The sequence below is a fragment of the Pteronotus mesoamericanus genome, unplaced genomic scaffold (assembly GCF_021234165.1).
Source record: "Pteronotus mesoamericanus isolate MK-2021 breed Mesoamerican mustached bat unplaced genomic scaffold, CSHL_Meso_final contig_74, whole genome shotgun sequence".
Taxonomy (NCBI): domain Eukaryota; kingdom Metazoa; phylum Chordata; class Mammalia; order Chiroptera; family Mormoopidae; genus Pteronotus; species Pteronotus mesoamericanus.
Genome location: NW_026555247.1, coordinates 12033787 through 12039617, shown reverse-complemented (window position 1 = coordinate 12039617; position 5831 = coordinate 12033787). Strand labels below are relative to the sequence as shown.

General features: G+C 37.1%; 1 pseudogene; it reads right to left on the bottom strand.

Moving 5' to 3' along the window:
• Positions 1 to 3746: 3746 nt before the first annotated feature.
• Positions 3747 to 4710, bottom strand: LOC129078819 (60S ribosomal protein L27a-like; annotated as a pseudogene).
• Positions 4711 to 5831: the final 1121 nt, after the last annotated feature.

Below are 5831 nucleotides of genomic sequence, written 5' to 3'. Positions count from 1 at the left end.
GCATGTGCCTGGGCTGGGAATCCAACCAGTGACCTTTTGGTTCACAGGCCAGCACTCAACTCACTGAGTCACACCAGCCAGGACATATCTTTAGTGTTAACATTTAGATATCCTTAAGGCACTTCTTGCTAATATATGTGGCCTATTTGTCCTCAGAACGAACCCTTGCTCATCTGTGTATGCTGGGAAAGTGGATTGGGAGACTTCAGTGTGTGTTTCCCGCAGTTCTCTGGAACATGACTCTTAGATGGAATCAATGAATGGCAGGCAGTGGCAAAGGTTGAATAATAGGATGGTAGAAGTTGGGGCATTTTTCCTCTTCTTTATCAGCAGAAGCACCAATGACAGATCCTCAGTACTGACTCTGGCCCTTAGGTTCTACTAACTCTCCTTCTCCCTTTTTTCTTCAGATGAGAAGCATTAGTGATTTCTAATTGTCACGTGCTTGATGATGCCCTAGTCCTATGTTTGGCTTAATAGCTTTTCAATCATTAACGTGGCCAGTGTTTTCAAATTACAAAATGGTTTAATTTTTTGCCCGGTTGGATCCTAATACAATACAGTTGTTGGTACCCAAAGTGGTCCTGGATACAGATTTTCAAAATGACATTCTGAAATTTAGATTCTCACTTATTTATCCCATTACAATCATGATATACTTTCAGGTAGAAAATTTAGTATGATGAACATAGTGGTGTACATCCTGGAATCCCTTCAATGAAGGACATGCTAAGAATATTATTTTAACATAGTTTTTAGCTATCAGCCCCTTCATGGATTGCTTTATTTGCAGTTACCATGAAAACAATTATACCTTATACAAATAGTTGATATGCAGTGACCAATCAAATGGATATATAAAGGCCACCCTATTTTAGCCCGCATTGAAATACTCTAAGGGCCATTCTAGTTCCAGTGTTCCCCTGTGTAGTTGTTCAAAGCTTTAGGCTTGTTTAACAGTTTAAAATACCTCTCTGTCCTCCCTTTCCATCCTTAATAAATATCCTGCATATTAAATTCTGCTTGTACTCTTTTTCCTAGGAACTCAATATAAAACAAAATTATTTGTTATTAACTGAAGTTGCTTTAGATGAGAACAAGGTTTTGTTATAGGAAGTAAAGGATGTAATAATCGTAGTCTTATAATGATAATGCAAATACTATGAAATAGGATGTCTGTTTCTCAATGAGCTTAAAATCTATGAAAACAATGATAACCTCAAGATTTTGAAATATTCTCTCAAGAAATAGATAGAGATCAAAATAGCTCCTTGGAAATAATTAAAACATTGGTTATCTCTGGTAGCACAGAGCAATATAGCAGAGCATTGTAGCCCAAATCTAATGTTTAGGTTGCAGAATTGTGAAAGAAGCAGAAATTAGCCTCAACATGTATTTTATGTTAGCTTTGGGAATTATTTGGGACTTGACATTTCAGAGGACAGTATTTGAATAGGCTCAGAAAAGGTCTGCTATGGATTGAATGTTTGTATCCCTGCAAAACTTCTTATGTTGAAGCCCTCATGTGATGGTATTTGTAAGTAGGGCTTTTGGTAGGTAGTTATGTTATGAGGCCTGATTCTCTGTGATGAGATTCGTGTTATTATGAAAAAAAAAAAAAAGCTAACTTTTTTTTTTCTCTCTGCCACCTGCTGATACAAAGAGAAGAGGGCTATCTGTAAGTCAGGAAAGGGGCCTTCACAAAAACCCAACCATGCTGGCACTGACGCTGTACTGCTAGCCTTCAGAGTTGTGAAAAATAAATCCTTGTTTTATAAGATACCCAATCTATGGTATTCTTTTATAGCAACCTGAACTGATTCAGACAGAAACATTAAACACACTGAAATTCCAGTGCCTCCTTAATGAAAGCAGTTTCTCTCCATTGTCTGCAAAAAGTGTCATTTTAGGGTTGTTGTCTTAAAAAAGATACGTATTTTTTTTCAGATTCCTCAACTACTTCTCATTGAATTCAGGTCTACAAGTAGAATTGGATTCTTGCATATCCCAGGGCAAGATCTCTTAGGTTTTCTACAGGAGGAGAAAACATATATTCTAAAAGAATTGAAAGATAATTTGAGTCATCAGGAGTCAGGGAAACATGTTTTGAGTGTATGCTAAAGGCCCTAGATTAAGAGAGAAGAAATACAGCATTCACACTAATGCTAAATTTAATGCTCAGTCTAAGTTAAATTTATGTATATGAGTGCATGTCCCCAAGTCGCTAGATTTAATAGTTTAGCTCACACAGAGGAAGTGGTTTGACAGTTTATTTTCTATTTAACTGAAAATTTATTTCATGAATGCCCTACTTTCAATAAAATTGAAATGTTTAATTTTTCCCTTGTATAGAATGGAGGAAGAAATCCAGTGAGAGCAAGTATAGTTCTATTGGACACTCCTTTAAGACACTAAAAATGAACACACTCATGAATTTATGCTAGTTAAGATATTAGTACTAGAGAATGCATGCATGAGTAGTTCTATAAGTAACTATCCTCTGAAAGATGGGGTTTATATAGGAGATGTGGCTATTAAAGTGAGATTCCTGATTTTATAGAAATATTATGAAATCCCAAAACCATGGTAGTCAGTTACAGCTTTTAACATTTGGAGATAAAGAAGTTAAAATTACCACTTGGACATTAAGGACTTATGGAAGTTAAGTAATGGAATCCCTAGCAATGAAATGGATATGTAGCCTACTAAAGTGTAACTTAATATATGTGATGTGGACAGCCTGGGTCTCATGACCAAAAATCTGACTTGATGTTTTGCCACCATTTTCAGCCATAAATTCTTAAATATAAACCAGTCCATACACTCAAAGCCTCATAATTGAAGGGGAGGCTGAGGGGAAGAATCCTTTCTTCTTTGAGGAGGAACTTCTAAATAATTCCTTGAGTATATATAGGAGAAGTCAGAGATGCAATATGGCTCCAACAGTAAAGGCATCTGGGAAATGTTGGGCTCTTTGTGTAACCTTCTGTGACTGTTAACTCTTGGTAGCCTCAGGCTTGGCTGACTACCCAGAAAGCCAGAATGCCATCCAAAGATAATTGTCATGCCTCCAGGAAGGAGGTTAATGAATATATAGAGTGTGGATAACTGCCTGATATTATCTGTTAACTTAGGAATACATTGTTTTTTCTGGTGGTTTATGTGACTACCCACCATATGGTTTTCCTATTAACCCCTTATAAAAAAAGAGACCCTGTCCTGGGACAAAGTGGATTTCTTCCCCGCTAGCCACCACTGGGAGCAAGCAGCTGCTTTGCTCATGTATATAAGTTTCTTCTATTAAATCTCTTATGAATGCGAATAAGGCCATGTCAGTTCTTCAGAATCGATCCCGAATTTAGACTTTTGGGGTTTCCCTCAACATTATATATAAAAATTTCAAGTCTTCCCCAAGGGACTTTATTATTGAACACTGAAGTATAAAGGGACATAACAAGATGTAGAGAGAGCCGGCTACCCCGCACTCAGATTGTGTAGCTGCAACCAAATTCCCTCTGAGGAAATTATGGGAATCAATTTCCTCAGCCAGAAGAGTAACATTTTGAGGAGAGACTAAGATTGTTTTTTATGGAGGCAGACATGAGAATGTATTAAATAGGAATTACATATGAGTGGAAGAAAAAGATAAATGCCAAATTGTGAAAACAACAAAGTTTTTGTCTACTTTATTTTTTTAATTTTTTTTATTACTTGTGAGAATTTAATGAACTCCCCTGCAAATGGCCTCAAGGTGCTAGCACACACGCTTCAACAACACTCTTAATCTTCTCCTCAGCTCTTCCACTGAGGAATTTGGCCGTCACAATGATAGGCTGCTTTGGGAGCTTTCCCTTTCCCTCAACTTTGCAGTAGCAGATCGCACCACATCAAAGATAGGCATGGCTCCAGTTTTATTTTTGGCAGCATTTACCTGTGTCTGCTCACTGACCAAGGTCCACAGTTTATCAAGGTTTACAGTGGGGCAGAAGCTCCGGTTTCGCTTTCAGTGATCATGCCTCGTACCAACTTTCCCAAAGAAACCTGGGTGATATTTGTTTGTTTTTTTTTTTTATTTTTATTTATTTATTTATTTATTTTATTTTAATTAATTTATTTACTTTTTAAATACATTTGTCTCTGCCTTCCCCCCACCTCTTTCCCTTGCCCCCTCCCACCTTCCCTCCCTCAGCTCTTCCCCTTTGGTTTTGTCCATGAGTCCTTGCTATATGTTCCTTGACTTTCCCCTTCCCTTCCCTTTCCCTGCACCCCCCCCCCCCCTCTTGTCTCTGTTGATTTCTTTTCCTTTCAGTGTTGCTGGTCTTATTTTCCTTGCTTCTTTGCATTGTTGGTTAGGTTCCGCTTATAGGTGAGATCATATGGTATTTGTCTTTCGCCCCCTGGCTTATTTCGCTTAGCATGATGGTCTCCAGTTCCATCCATGCTGTCGCAAAGTTTAGTACTTCTTTTTTTCTTTCTGCTGCGTAGTATTCCATTGTGTATATGTACCATAATTTTTTGATCCAGTCATCTACTGATGGGCATTTAGGTTGCTTCCAACACTTGGCTATTGATATTTGTTGAAGTTGATCCTGTGATGATTCAAGCCACCAGCACTTCTTCAGCTGGTGCTTTCCTGTGGTTGTGGATGCAGCTGTGGCTGTGGTTCACATGGCCCTGAAATTTCCAAGTCTTCCTCAGTCTGGATGACATGTTGATGGCTGAGGTGTCTAAATTCTTTAATTTTTTATTTCAAATGCTTGAGATGGTTTCTGTTTTACTGCTTGGACCCTGATTAATATAACACCTCATGTAATCAAAGCTCCCAAAATATTGAATATTTTCTGAACTCTTTATCTCAAAGTCACAATTGTGTTCTAGACAGTGAAATGTCGATTTTCCCAGGCAGAACATATTTGAGACATATGTTTTAGAAAAGCCTAAAGTGGAATAATGCCAGATTCAATTTCCTTCTTTTAATATCAATGAAGACACTGATATTCATGGCACACTAGGATTGTGTTTTCTTCCATATTTTAATTATAATCAAGTTGGCATTAATTGGTAGCTCCAATTTATACTGATCCAAGACCTCATCTTGGAATTGCAAAAATTTGAATGGATAGCTTCCTTTGTATCTATCCATTCCTGTGCAACATCAGTTCTTTCATTAGTTTTTTAGGGGTGAGAAGTTTTAGAGCTGGTAACACTGGTTAATTATAATTCATGTTGCACTAATATTTGTGTTTTTAATGGTTTCTCATGTTATATGAGAATTTGGAATACATATTTACAAAGGGATAGATACATAGACTCTTAATCAGAGTTTCACTTAGAAACTTAAGCATTAATTCTTTCTCTTCTCATTGTCATAATTAAAAGCATTTCAAATTTCTCGTCACCTATGCTTTTCCAGGCCTCCATCCCTATAAGCCTTCTTTTGTTTTCTCCCTTAACTCCCATCACATCTATAGTCCAATCATGCTTGTGCAGCCAGTAATAGTTCTGTGTTATGCTAAATGAACTCCTCTGCATATTCAGACTTTTAATTCCATGAAAGTGTGTTTTGACTGCTAACCACTTGTGATTAGATATTTAATATCTCTAAAAATCTTGTTAGACTACTGATTAAAAAGAAATTTTAAGCTACACAATCACAGCTTTTGTTTCAGAAGACTCTAAATGTTGCATTTTTTACAAAGATATCAGGAACCCTTTCCCACGTGGCCTAAGGAGAACAGTTCAAGAAACATTAACATAAATTAAAACAATGCCTCAGCTAGAGGCTTAGAACACCAAGTTAAAGTACTACAGGCTCTGCCTCATGGAAGATG